This window comes from Capricornis sumatraensis, chromosome 2, assembly GCF_032405125.1.
Source record: "Capricornis sumatraensis isolate serow.1 chromosome 2, serow.2, whole genome shotgun sequence".
Classification (NCBI taxonomy): domain Eukaryota; kingdom Metazoa; phylum Chordata; class Mammalia; order Artiodactyla; family Bovidae; genus Capricornis; species Capricornis sumatraensis.
The window spans coordinates 109,571,269-109,585,001 of NC_091070.1; the positions used below are offsets into that span (position 1 = coordinate 109,571,269).

The following is a 13,733-nucleotide window of genomic DNA, read 5'->3' on the forward strand; positions in this document are numbered from 1 at the left end:
CGGGCAGGGGCGTTCGGGGGACAGAGAGGTGGGAGCAGGGAGCCAGCCCGCTGGCCCGCGGCTTTTGGCGTGTGTGCGAGAAGCCGGCGGCGCGCGCAGTGTTTTGAGGGTGCTGAAAGCAAGACGGCACGCCGGGGCAGGCGGCTGGACTTGCAAAGGCCGGGTGTAGGCAGCAAGGTGGCACGGGCGGGTGGCATGGAGGCGCGGGGTTCACCAGGAGCAGGCGAGGGCTGAACCCCGACGCTCCCTGGTGGTCTAGTGGTTAGGATTCGGCGCTCTCACCGCCGCGGCCCGGGTTCGATTCCCGGTCAGGGAAGCCTTTCTTCTTCCTCTCCGCCTGCCACGTGCCCATGTCCTCGCCGGACACCCTGCCACCCTTTTATTAGCCTACGCTTGCTCAGCGCTGCGCCAGAGGCCCCCGGGACCCTGCCCGTCCAGCCCAAGCACGATTCAGGCCACCTCCGCCGTCCCGCGGGGCAGAGGTTTTGGCCGCAGTGGCAACCTCGCGCCGCTTCCACCTCGACGCGCCTGAGGCCTCCCATCCACCCCCCGCCTCCCTCCCTCCTGAGGGCCTGCGGCTGCTGCCCCTGGTGGTGGCGGTGATGCTCCTGGGCTCGTGCCGGTGCTCCTGCTGTCGGTGGCGGTGAGGAGGTGGGCTTGGAAAGGGCGGGCGGCGGGAGGGCTGGGGGTAGGGCTGGGGGCTGTGGTGGTCGCCAGCTGGGGGCCAGCAGCGGCAGGGGCGGTGGCCACAGCCAAAGGCGAGCGAGGGGGATCTGCCTCTGGCAGTGGGGGCCGTGGCCACGGACCGCCTGCCTTGCCGTGTCCCTCACGCCAGCCACCTCTCTGGGCGGCTTGGCCAGTGCGTGCCAGGTCCCGGGCTGGCTGTGACTCCCGTATGCCGCTGGCGACTCCAAGAGGGTTCTGGTCTCGAGTGGGCTCTGGGAGGCGGACCGCGGCGCCCGGGAGGCATCGGTAGCAGTTCAGTCACTCAGAGGCAGTGATGCCTGCCAGGGAGGACAACCCGACCATCATGCTGTTTCCCTTGCCTGACCACAGCTCTCAATCCTCCCGGACTGAGGCAAGATTTACACAGGCCTCTCTCCCTGACTCGTAACCAAAGGCGGGCACCCGGGTGCACACACACACACAGAGCGCCCTGTTCCGCGCACCCCTCCCCTAGTGATGACATCGAATAGTTTCCCATTCTCTCCAAACTGTCTATCCAGCATCCGCTCCATCCCTCTGCCCACCCTGTCATCGTCTTCCCCGAGGAACTCTCCGCGAGGGCGATCCTCCACCACAGTCTCCTGTTGGCCCCGTCTCGGGCTCGCCTATCCCAAAGGGTTGCACGTCTGTTCAAGGACTGTGTCCTTCGGAGGGGAAGTGGACGGCAGACGAAGGGCACCAAGGTGCGGCGAGGGCGGCACACTCGGGTGCGATGGCACAAAGGCGAGTCCCCTGTGGGCAAGGAGCCCCTGTGGCCTGACGTGTGCTTGCCATCGCCAAAGGAGGTATCCTCGAGGCCCCTGCCGGGGCCGTGGGCGTCAGAGTGCGAGGGGAGAGTATGGGCCAAAGGTGCTTGGGGCCATGGCTGGTGGGCGCCCCACGTGGATCAGGAACCCAGGCAGAACGATCGCGAGCAATGGGGGCGGCAGCGAGCTGGGAGCTGGGAGGCAGGCCCCGGGGTGCTTGGTCGGGGCGTCTGTGTGGATGGCCGGCGGGAAGGGGCGGCGTGGGGCTCGCGGGGACCTGGCCGAAAGATCGGCAGGCCACTGGAGCAGGGCCTCTACAGAAGCATGGACGCGGTGGCGACGCCGTGCCAGGCACATGTGAGAGGCTGGGACGGATCTGCAGTAGGTAGGGGTGGGCGTGGGGGTAGGGCTGGGACTGCGGAGCCAGAAGGAGGCCCGCAGTGGTGAATGCCAGGGCAAGGCTGGCCAGCGCAAGACGTGTGAGGGATAGCCCGAGCCCCAGGGGGCTGGTGGCGTGGAGGTGGGGCCGAGCCTGGAGTCTGGCGGGAAAGGCAGAGGGCAGGCCATGACAGTGAGGGGGCTGTGGCGTGAGGAAGATGGCGGGAGAGCGATGACACTGCTGGGGGCTCAGGGTGGGATTGGGGGGGGTGTTGGGAGTAGGGTGGCTGTGATTTCATGAGTGCCAAGGAGAGCTCCCATGTGACCGAGCACAGTCATCCCTCCAGGGTACACACCCGCAGAGGGCAAACCTCGGGGAGGTCTGAGGGTCCGGACACCGCCACGGACACGGCAGCACCGTCTGCCATGGCGCGGACACGGAGCAAACCCCAGCGCCCATCCACACACGGCAGGCCCAAGTAGGGGTTGCATGGATGCAGCATGGAGCCATCACTCAGTCATAAGAAAAACGTCAAGTATTGCCATTTGTCACAAGCAATGATGCAGCTTACACTCGGCGGAGAATGTCCGACCGCGTTGGACAGAGGCATGTGGAGCATGGAAAATAATACAAAACGAAGCTATTTGCCGGGAGAAACCGACTCACGCAGAAACCCACCTTAGGGTAACGCAAGTGCAAAGGCAGCGGTGGAGGGATGACTGCGGAGCTGCAACGCACAGATACGCAGGACCCTGTGTAAAGGGAGAAGCGCCAAGGTTATCCAGTTCAACACAGGGAATAAGCGTCAGTGCCCTGGAGTAACCTCAAGGGGAAAAGAATCTGAAGACATATATGACATCCGAGATCTGCACACGCGAAACAGGATCACTCCGGGGTCCACCGGAAACCAGCACAGTTTTGGGAATCCACTGTACTTGCGCAACAACGCTGACTACGACGTCGGAGTAAGCTTTCAAAAGAAAACTAACTCAGCAGGCAGCGAAGTCAGCGGGAAACAGGCGAGCTATGCCAACCCCACCCTGGGTACATATCCACGAAAGACGCAACTCTTCATTCGGAAAGACACACGCAACCCCCACGGTCACAGCAGCACCGTTTGCCATAGCCGAGACGTGGAGAAAACGCTAGTGCCCATCCCCAAAGGCTCAGCCACCAAGATGCAGTATCAGAGAAAGGGAGAGAATGGGATGTCACCGAGCCGTCCACAAGAGGCAGAAAGTTTCTCTGGCAGCAACGGCAGCTGGAGCTGCAGAATATTACCCTTGGTGAGGGAAGTCAAACAGACAAGGTCACGGATGGGTGGACTCTAAAGTGTTGTACAAATTAATCCCTGGGCCAACCAGCCACAGACTCTCAGACACAGGAAAGCCGCTTGGGGCTTCCCAAGGGCGCAGTCAGGGACGGAGGGATGAATGAGGAGCCGGGCTCAACGGATCAACCGGACCAGTACTGCGTAGGAAGGGGAGGAGGAACAAGGACACGCGGGATAGCGCAGGGAATGAGGTCCCATATCCTGTCATCACCCGTAATGGAAACCGAGCTGAAAACATAAGCCCCCCCCCACAGACAGGACTGAACCCCAACGCTGTACAGCGGAAACGGACACCAGGGTGTAGATCAACTACACTTCCAGAACGAGTGCTACTCCGTCGAAGTCAGTCAGTCGAGAATCAGTCCAGCAATAGGAAAGAGAAGAGCTTACATTATGATCCAGGAAAGCCACCCCTGGGCACGCATCGGGAAAAGACGACAAACACCCCTAATGGGGAGAGATGCAGGCATCCCCCAGGGTCACCGCAGCCCTCTGTCCCGGAGCCGAGACCCGCGGGAAGCGCCCAAGTGCCCGTCGGCACGTGGCCGGCACAAGAACGTGAGGGATATCTGTACCGTGGATTATGACGCAGCCCTCAAGAAGGAGCCGCCATCGCCATGGGCCTCGAGGTCAGACGGACCCACAGAAGGGTCCGCTCAGTGAAGTGAGTCGCTTGGATAGGGAGAAAGCTCTGTGGACTCTAACGACGAATACAGACGAATCTATGCGCAAAGGGGAAAGCGACCTTGAGACGTCGAAAACGTACATAGGGCTACCCAAGGGGAAAGGCAGGGAGGGACGAAGTTGGAGGCGGATCAAGAGATAGGAAAGACTGTGCCTGCAGGACATGAGCAACAGAGCTTTCCTCTGGAGCAGGAGAAGCGTATTTGGATCTCGCCTTCACCTACACTGGGAGACCACCTGGCAAAGAACAGGGGACTGAAGCACTTTGCCGGGCACCTGAGACTCACCCAGGAATGTGAATCCGTTCTACCTGTGTTCGAAGAAGCAGAAGAAGGAGCAGGCCGTGGCTTGAAGTGGGGGGTGGGGGGAGGCAGGCCAGTGGGACAGATGCAAAGGCAGGTTCCTTGACAAGAGTGGGATTTGGAACGGCTCAGGGAGGAACGGGGCGTGGTGGGGGGGGTGTGTGGAGATGGGGGAGGCGGGGAGCTGGGGGTGGGATGGGTGCATGTGGGGGAGTAGGGGGACGGTGAGGCTGCATGCTGAGGTGGGGGTGCCCTTGGGGTAGGGCTGATGCTGAGGTGAGGCGCGCAAGAGGGTTTCAGGGGGAAGGGGTGGTGTTTGAGGTGGTGAGGGCATTGCTGTTGGAAACCTATTTCTGCCAGGGCCGGCAGCTGGTGGACTTCTTTGGAACTCGTTCTGCAAGACATGGTCCAGGGGCCCTCCAGGCCAAAGGGAGGTATGCTTGCCAGATGTGGCAGCTCCCTTGCTCCTGGCTGTGCAAACGTAGTGTGATTGATTTCTCTCGGAGTGTGGGGAGAGTGAGGCAGGGAACTGGGAGACGGACGTTGTGGAAGATGAAAGTGTGGTGCGGGCGGCTGCCAGCGGTGGGGTATTCCTGCCAGTGCTATCCCCGAGCCCTCGGTTGAGGACGGGTCCGGTTGAGGACGGGAGCCAACACAAGAAAGGTGCCTGGACGCACGGGCGGCTGAGCCCGCAGGGTCTGGGGCCACGAAGGCTTGGCAGCAGGGCCTTTTGTGGGTGAGGTGGGGAGGGGTCCTGGGCGTCTGCGTGGGAGAGGCAGCGGGCGGCAGGTAACAAGCCAGCGTTTGCAGGAGCGCTGCCTCGAGCGCGTTTCAGCGCGCAGACCTAGTTCGGCTCTGGGGCCGCACCGTGGGACCAAAAGGGGACGCTGTGGCTGCATGGGCCGGGAATCGAACCCGGGCCTCCCGCGTGGCAGGCGAGAATTCTACCACTGAACCACCCATGCACCGGTGGCCAGCGCCGCCCGTCGCTGCCCCTGAGGCGCTGGCCGCCACCCGCCCGCTGCTGCTCACTGCTCGCCCGTGGGCATCTCTCTGCTCCGTTGGAGCAGGAGACGACGGGCGGGCGACCTGAAAGCCAGGATCCGGGCACGTGCAGGACCCCGGGGCGCGGCGCTCTCGGAGGGAGCCCGGAGCGGCGGGACGCGGGCCCACGCGGCCCCTCCCGCGCCTTCTGCGCCGACCACGGCCGCCGCGACCCTGTCGGTGTCGCGCGCGGGGGCCGGGAGCCGGCGCCGGGATCCCTGTCAGGTGCAGGCGCTGCGTGTTCGCTGCGGCCGCGCGCCGACCTTCCTCTCAGCGACCGCCGGGTCCCGACCCGAAGTCCCCCTGGCGGGCTGGCTTTCCGGCCGGGCCGGGGTGGGGCGTGCGATAGCGGGCGCGGGCCGGGACGCCGGGCTCGGGCTGTGCGGGAAGCGCGAGCGCGGGAGGGCGACGCCTCCGAGCGCCTCCGCCACCGGCCCCACCCCCACCCCCACCCCAGAACGGCGCTCAGGCCCAAGGACCCAAAGGCGTGTGAGCCTGGCTCCTGCGATCTGGCCGACCGCGCTTCCGGGGTCCGGCTCTGACGGGCTGGTGGTGGTGAGCAGGGGCCTTTTGGCAGAGCGGCTCCTGGCTCGGGGACTGCCGGCTGAGAGGCAGGGAGCGCGCCAGGGCGGGCTTGGCTCCGGCCGGGGCAGCGGCTTCCCACGGGAACGTGCCCGGTGGCGCCGAGGACAGGGGCGCGGGCAGGGCGCCGGTGGGTGGGCTGGACGGGCAGGCAGGGCTTCCGCTCCCTCCCCAGCGGAGCACCCTTCCCGGGACGGACTCGTGCCAGGAAGGCCGGTGTGCGCTGGCCAGCAGGAAGGCTGGATGGCACGCGTCCCGGGCGGGCGGCAGGCAGGCAGGTGCGGCCCGGCCAAGAACGCAAGGCGGAGAAGGGTCGAGGGCACGCGGCACCCCGCCGGCGGGCAAGGCGGGGGCTCGGCCGCCTCGCTGTGGCTGGGGAGCGCAGGCGGGCCGGCGGGGCGGGCGCGGAGGACGGGGTGCCGGCCTGGCGGGAGAGCTGGCGGGGGCGGCCGTGGAAGCAAGGCTGCGAGGGCGAGTAGGCCGTTCCCCGTGCAGAAGTCGGAGCGCCGGCGAAGGGAGGAGGGCTTGCCACCCGCCGCGGGGCTGCGTGGTTCGGCGCGGCCGTGGGCGGGGCGCGGCGGGGCCGTGGGAGCGGAAGTGGAAGGGTGGGCGAGTGTGGGCGAGGGTGGGCAAGGGGGAGGCAGGGAGGCAGGAAAAGCAGCAGCTGCAGCTGCAGCCAGCTGGCGAGCAAAGATGCGCTGAGAAGGACTGAAGGTTCCTGGTGTGGGGGTGCCGGTGGCGGCGGGAGGGCGTGTGTGGAGAAAGGCAGTGGCGCGGGGAGGACGGGTGCGTTTGTCCGGCGGGCCAAAAGGCTGGCTTGTCAGGAGTGGGATTCGAACCCACGCCTCCAGGGGAGACTGCGACCTGAACGCAGCGCCTTAGACCGCTCGGCCATCCTGACGGCGGGCCTGGCTGGGCGCGTGGCCGCTGGCCTGGCTGGGACCCGACGCGGCGCGAGCACCGGCGCCCTCGGCGGGCCGCGCGGGGCGCCACGCCAGGCAGGCAGGCAGGCAGGCGGCCGTCCGGAGTGGGGGTCGACGGAGCCGGCGCGCGGCGGCCGGCCGAGGCGCCGGGCTCCGCCGCCGCTCGCGCCGCGGACCCAGCCGGGCCCTCGGCGGGCCGGCCCCTCCCCACCCGCGCCTCTCCCGGCCCGACGCCGGCCGGCGCGCGCCCACCGTGTCCTCGCAGCCCCGCTTGCCTTCTCGCGCCCCCTTCTCCCGGCGGAACGCCCGCGTTGGAGGCAAGAGGCGGCGCGCGCTGGGGAGGCTCCAGTGCCCCGGGGGTCCGGGTCCCCGTCGTGGTGGCGGGCTGCCGCTGTGACCGAGGCGGTTGGTTTGGTGCGCGGTTGGGCCGGGACCCGTGGTGGCCGGGGGCCCGTGCTGGGCAAGGGGAGGCGTCGGCAGGCAGCCCGAGAGCCCGAGAGCGGCCGGGCGGCAGGACGGTCGCCGCCGTCCTCGTTAGTATAGTGGTGAGTATCCCCGCCTGTCACGCGGGAGACCGGGGTTCGATTCCCCGACGGGGAGGCAACACACCCTTTTTGGTGGCCGCGGTCGCTCTCTGTCCTGCCGCCAGGCCCCCAAGGGCCCTTCGTCCCCTCCCGCCGTCTTCGGGCGAGGCGCCAGGGCCGCCAACGGCGGTGCCCGGCCTAGCTCCCGGCGACCCCCTCCGCGCGTGCAGCGCTCCAGCCTGAGCCCTTTGTCGTCGGCGGGCGCACGGTCGCCACGGCGGAGCGAGGGCCTCCTTGGCGACCCCACGGCCTTGCCCGACCACAGCCGGATCTGGCGGCCGGCCGGCCGCCCACGCGCCGACCCACAGTGGCTGCCTGAGTGGGCTCCTAGGCTCGCGACGGCCCCGCCGCGCGGCTCGGCACGGCGCCCCGACGCGTGCAGGCAGGTGGGTCCCGTGTCCCCTTGTCGTCGTGGGAAGTGGCCTCGCCCAGCGCCCGGTGGAGTAGGGCTGTGGCCAGCTGGGTGCTGGAAGCTGCGTGCCCCGCGTTGCCCGCCGGGGGCGAGGGCGGAGGCTTTGGCTGGCCGCGGCGGGGAGCGAAGGGCCGGAGGGCCGCAAGGCCGCGGGGGCGCCGCCCTGGGGCGGTCGGGCGGGTGGATCCCGGCCACTGCGTAGCGCTGGCGCGCTTGGGGCGCCGCGTGGCTGTTGGGGGCGCCGGCGGCGGCGCAGAGCCTCCGGCTGACGGGGCGTCGGGGCAGGGATGCGGAGGCGGCGGCGAGAGCATGCTGGGGCGAGCCCGGGGCCGGCGTCTGGCGGCCGCCCGGGCTGTGGAGCGTTGGTGGTATAGTGGTGAGCATAGCTGCCTTCCAAGCAGTTGACCCGGGTTCGATTCCCGGCCAACGCAGCGGGCCGACCTTTTGCTGAGTTCCAGCGCCCTCCGGGCAGGGGCGTTCGGGGGACAGAGAGGTGGGAGCAGGGAGCCAGCCCGCTGGCCCGCGGCTTTTGGCGTGTGTGCGAGAAGCCGGCGGCGCGCGCAGTGTTTTGAGGGTGCTGAAAGCAAGACGGCACGCCGGGGCAGGCGGCTGGACTTGCAAAGGCCGGGTGTAGGCAGCAAGGTGGCACGGGCGGGTGGCATGGAGGCGCGGGGTTCACCAGGAGCAGGCGAGGGCTGAACCCCGACGCTCCCTGGTGGTCTAGTGGTTAGGATTCGGCGCTCTCACCGCCGCGGCCCGGGTTCGATTCCCGGTCAGGGAAGCCTTTCTTCTTCCTCTCCGCCTGCCACGTGCCCATGTCCTCGCCGGACACCCTGCCACCCTTTTATTAGCCTACGCTTGCTCAGCGCTGCGCCAGAGGCCCCCGGGACCCTGCCCGTCCAGCCCAAGCACGATTCAGGCCACCTCCGCCGTCCCGCGGGGCAGAGGTTTTGGCCGCAGTGGCAACCTCGCGCCGCTTCCACCTCGACGCGCCTGAGGCCTCCCATCCACCCCCCGCCTCCCTCCCTCCTGAGGGCCTGCGGCTGCTGCCCCTGGTGGTGGCGGTGATGCTCCTGGGCTCGTGCCGGTGCTCCTGCTGTCGGTGGCGGTGAGGAGGTGGGCTTGGAAAGGGCGGGCGGCGGGAGGGCTGGGGGTAGGGCTGGGGGCTGTGGTGGTCGCCAGCTGGGGGCCAGCAGCGGCAGGGGCGGTGGCCACAGCCAAAGGCGAGCGAGGGGGATCTGCCTCTGGCAGTGGGGGCCGTGGCCACGGACCGCCTGCCTTGCCGTGTCCCTCACGCCAGCCACCTCTCTGGGCGGCTTGGCCAGTGCGTGCCAGGTCCCGGGCTGGCTGTGACTCCCGTATGCCGCTGGCGACTCCAAGAGGGTTCTGGTCTCGAGTGGGCTCTGGGAGGCGGACCGCGGCGCCCGGGAGGCATCGGTAGCAGTTCAGTCACTCAGAGGCAGTGATGCCTGCCAGGGAGGACAACCCGACCATCATGCTGTTTCCCTTGCCTGACCACAGCTCTCAATCCTCCCGGACTGAGGCAAGATTTACACAGGCCTCTCTCCCTGACTCGTAACCAAAGGCGGGCACCCGGGTGCACACACACACACAGAGCGCCCTGTTCCGCGCACCCCTCCCCTAGTGATGACATCGAATAGTTTCCCATTCTCTCCAAACTGTCTATCCAGCATCCGCTCCATCCCTCTGCCCACCCTGTCATCGTCTTCCCCGAGGAACTCTCCGCGAGGGCGATCCTCCACCACAGTCTCCTGTTGGCCCCGTCTCGGGCTCGCCTATCCCAAAGGGTTGCACGTCTGTTCAAGGACTGTGTCCTTCGGAGGGGAAGTGGACGGCAGACGAAGGGCACCAAGGTGCGGCGAGGGCGGCACACTCGGGTGCGATGGCACAAAGGCGAGTCCCCTGTGGGCAAGGAGCCCCTGTGGCCTGACGTGTGCTTGCCATCGCCAAAGGAGGTATCCTCGAGGCCCCTGCCGGGGCCGTGGGCGTCAGAGTGCGAGGGGAGAGTATGGGCCAAAGGTGCTTGGGGCCATGGCTGGTGGGCGCCCCACGTGGATCAGGAACCCAGGCAGAACGATCGCGAGCAATGGGGGCGGCAGCGAGCTGGGAGCTGGGAGGCAGGCCCCGGGGTGCTTGGTCGGGGCGTCTGTGTGGATGGCCGGCGGGAAGGGGCGGCGTGGGGCTCGCGGGGACCTGGCCGAAAGATCGGCAGGCCACTGGAGCAGGGCCTCTACAGAAGCATGGACGCGGTGGCGACGCCGTGCCAGGCACACGTGAGAGGCTGGGACGGATCTGCAGTAGGTAGGGGTGGGCGTGGGGGTAGGGCTGGGACTGCGGAGCCAGAAGGAGGCCCGCAGTGGTGAATGCCAGGGCAAGGCTGGCCAGCGCAAGACGTGTGAGGGATAGCCCGAGCCCCAGGGGGCTGGTGGCGTGGAGGTGGGGCCGAGCCTGGAGTCTGGCGGGAAAGGCAGAGGGCAGGCCATGACAGTGAGGGGGCTGTGGCGTGAGGAAGATGGCGGGAGAGCGATGACACTGCTGGGGGCTCAGGGTGGGATTGGGGGGGGGTGTTGGGAGTAGGGTGGCTGTGATTTCATGAGTGCCAAGGAGAGCTCCCATGTGACCGAGCACAGTCATCCCTCCAGGGTACACACCCGCAGAGGGCAAACCTCGGGGAGGTCTGAGGGTCCGGACACCGCCACGGACACGGCAGCACCGTCTGCCATGGCGCGGACACGGAGCAAACCCCAGCGCCCATCCACACATGGCAGGCCCAAGTAGGGGTTGCATGGATGCAGCATGGAGCCATCACTCAGTCATAAGAAAAACGTCAAGTATTGCCATTTGTCACAAGCAATGATGCAGCTTACACTCGGCGGAGAATGTCCGACCGCGTTGGACAGAGGCATGTGGAGCATGGAAAATAATACAAAACGAAGCTATTTGCCGGGAGAAACCGACTCACGCAGAAACCCACCTTAGGGTAACGCAAGTGCAAAGGCAGCGGTGGAGGGATGACTGCGGAGCTGCAACGCACAGATACGCAGGACCCTGTGTAAAGGGAGAAGCGCCAAGGTTATCCAGTTCAACACAGGGAATAAGCGTCAGTGCCCTGGAGTAACCTCAAGGGGAAAAGAATCTGAAGACATATATGACATCCGAGATCCGCACACGCGAAACAGGATCACTCCGGGGTCCACCGGAAACCAGCACAGTTTTGGGAATCCACTGTACTTGCGCAACAACGCTGACTACGACGTCGGAGTAAGCTTTCAAAAGAAAACTAACTCAGCAGGCAGCGAAGTCAGCGGGAAACAGGCGAGCTATGCCAACCCCACCCTGGGTACATATCCACGAAAGACGCAACTCTTCATTCGGAAAGACACACGCAACCCCCACGGTCACAGCAGCACCGTTTGCCATAGCCGAGACGTGGAGAAAACGCTAGTGCCCATCCCCAAAGGCTCAGCCACCAAGATGCAGTATCAGAGAAAGGGAGAGAATGGGATGTCACCGAGCCGTCCACAAGAGGCAGAAAGTTTCACTGGCAGCAACGGCGGCTGGAGCTGCAGAATATTACCCTTGGTGAGGGAAGTCAAACAGACAAGGTCACGGATGGGTGGACTCTAAAGTGTTGTACAAATTAATCCCTGGGCCAACCAGCCACAGACTCTCAGACACAGGAAAGCCGCTTGGGGCTTCCCAAGGGCGCAGTCAGGGACGGAGGGATGAATGAGGAGCCGGGCTCAACGGATCAACCGGACCAGTACTGCGTAGGAAGGGGAGGAGGAACAAGGACACGCGGGATAGCGCAGGGAATGAGGTCCCATATCCTGTCATCACCCGTAATGGAAACCGAGCTGAAAACATAAGCCCCCCCCCACAGACAGGACTGAACCCCAACGCTGTACAGCGGAAACGGACACCAGGGTGTAGATCAACTACACTTCCAGAACGAGTGCTACTCCGTCGAAGTCAGTCAGTCGAGGATCAGTCCAGCAATAGGAAAGAGAAGAGCTTACATTATGATCCAGGAAAGCCACCCCTGGGCACGCATCGGGAAAAGACGACAAACACCCCTAATGGGGAGAGATGCAGGCATCCCCCAGGGTCACCGCAGCCCTCTGTGCCGGAGCCGAGACCCGCGGGAAGCGCCCAAGTGCCCGTCGGCACGTGGCCGGCACAAGAACGTGAGGGATATCTGTACCGTGGATTATGACGCAGCCCTCAAGAAGGAGCCGCCATCGCCATGGGCCTCGAGGTCAGACGGACCCACAGAAGGGTCCGCTCAGTGAAGTGAGTCGCTTGGATAGGGAGAAAGCTCTGTGGACTCTAACGACGAATACAGACGAATCTATGCGCAAAGGGGAAAGCGACCTTGAGACGTCGAAAACGTACATAGGGCTACCCAAGGGGAAAGGCAGGGAGGGACGAAGTTGGAGGCGGATCAAGAGATAGGAAAGACTGTGCCTGCAGGACATGAGCAACAGAGCTTTCCTCTGGAGCAGGAGAAGCGTATTTGGATCTCGCCTTCACCTACACTGGGAGACCACCTGGCAAAGAACAGGGGACTGAAGCACTTTGCCGGGCACCTGAGACTCACCCAGGAATGTGAATCCGTTCTACCTGTGTTCGAAGAAGCAGAAGAAGGAGCAGGCCGTGGCTTGAAGTGGGGGGTGGGGGGAGGCAGGCCAGTGGGACAGATGCAAAGGCAGGTTCCTTGACAAGAGTGGGATTTGGAACGGCTCAGGGAGGAACGGGGCGTGGTGGGGGGGGTGTGTGGAGATGGGGGAGGCGGGGAGCTGGGGGTGGGATGGGTGCATGTGGGGGAGTAGGGGGACGGTGAGGCTGCATGCTGAGGTGGGGGTGCCCTTGGGGTAGGGCTGATGCTGAGGTGAGGCGCGCAAGAGGGTTTCAGGGGGAAGGGGTGGTGTTTGAGGTGGTGAGGGCATTGCTGTTGGAAACCTATTTCTGCCAGGGCCGGCAGCTGGTGGACTTCTTTGGAACTCGTTCTGCAAGACATGGTCCAGGGGCCCTCCAGGCCAAAGGGAGGTATGCTTGCCAGATGTGGCAGCTCCCTTGCTCCTGGCTGTGCAAACGTAGTGTGATTGATTTCTCTCGGAGTGTGGGGAGAGTGAGGCAGGGAACTGGGAGACGGACGTTGTGGAAGATGAAAGTGTGGTGCGGGCGGCTGCCAGCGGTGGGGTATTCCTGCCAGTGCTATCCCCGAGCCCTCGGTTGAGGACGGGTCCGGTTGAGGACGGGAGCCAACACAAGAAAGGTGCCTGGACGCACGGGCGGCTGAGCCCGCAGGGTCTGGGGCCACGAAGGCTTGGCAGCAGGGCCTTTTGTGGGTGAGGTGGGGAGGGGTCCTGGGCGTCTGCGTGGGAGAGGCAGCGGGCGGCAGGTAACAAGCCAGCGTTTGCAGGAGCGCTGCCTCGAGCGCGTTTCAGCGCGCAGACCTAGTTCGGCTCTGGGGCCGCACCGTGGGACCAAAAGGGGACGCTGTGGCTGCATGGGCCGGGAATCGAACCCGGGCCTCCCGCGTGGCAGGCGAGAATTCTACCACTGAACCACCCATGCACCGGTGGCCAGCGCCGCCCGTCGCTGCCCCTGAGGCGCTGGCCGCCACCCGCCCGCTGCTGCTCACTGCTCGCCCGTGGGCATCTCTCTGCTCCGTTGGAGCAGGAGACGACGGGCGGGCGACCTGAAAGCCAGGATCCGGGCACGTGCAGGACCCCGGGGCGCGGCGCTCTCGGAGGGAGCCCGGAGCGGCGGGACGCGGGCCCACGCGGCCCCTCCCGCGCCTTCTGCGCCGACCACGGCCGCCGCGACCCTGTCGGTGTCGCGCGCGGGGGCCGGGAGCCGGCGCCGGGATCCCTGTCAGGTGCAGGCGCTGCGTGTTCGCTGCGGCCGCGCGCCGACCTTCCTCTCAGCGACCGCCGGGTCCCGACCCGAAGTCCCCCTGGCGGGCTGGCTTTCCGGCCGGGCCGGGGTGGG

The 13,733-nt window shown here is 66.0% G+C and overlaps 7 non-coding genes across 7 annotated transcripts; 4 read left to right on the forward strand and 3 right to left on the reverse strand.

Moving 5' to 3' along the window:
- The first annotated feature begins 244 nt into the window (after positions 1-244).
- TRNAE-CUC (transfer RNA glutamic acid (anticodon CUC)) lies at positions 245-316 on the forward strand. The gene has a single exon. It is a non-coding gene; the product is annotated as a tRNA-Glu (tRNA).
- Positions 317-5,064: 4,748 nt separating this feature from the next.
- Positions 5,065-5,135, reverse strand: TRNAG-GCC (transfer RNA glycine (anticodon GCC)). Its single transcript has one exon. It is a non-coding gene; the product is annotated as a tRNA-Gly (tRNA).
- A 1,479-nt stretch (positions 5,136-6,614) lies between these two features.
- On the reverse strand, positions 6,615-6,697 carry TRNAL-CAG (transfer RNA leucine (anticodon CAG)). Its single transcript has one exon. It is a non-coding gene; the product is annotated as a tRNA-Leu (tRNA).
- A 550-nt stretch (positions 6,698-7,247) lies between these two features.
- TRNAD-GUC (transfer RNA aspartic acid (anticodon GUC)) lies at positions 7,248-7,319 on the forward strand. Its single transcript has one exon. It is a non-coding gene; the product is annotated as a tRNA-Asp (tRNA).
- A 755-nt stretch (positions 7,320-8,074) lies between these two features.
- On the forward strand, positions 8,075-8,146 carry TRNAG-UCC (transfer RNA glycine (anticodon UCC)). Its single transcript has one exon. It is a non-coding gene; the product is annotated as a tRNA-Gly (tRNA).
- Positions 8,147-8,424: 278 nt separating this feature from the next.
- Positions 8,425-8,496, forward strand: TRNAE-CUC (transfer RNA glutamic acid (anticodon CUC)). Its single transcript has one exon. It is a non-coding gene; the product is annotated as a tRNA-Glu (tRNA).
- A 4,749-nt stretch (positions 8,497-13,245) lies between these two features.
- Positions 13,246-13,316, reverse strand: TRNAG-GCC (transfer RNA glycine (anticodon GCC)). The gene has a single exon. It is a non-coding gene; the product is annotated as a tRNA-Gly (tRNA).
- Positions 13,317-13,733: the final 417 nt, after the last annotated feature.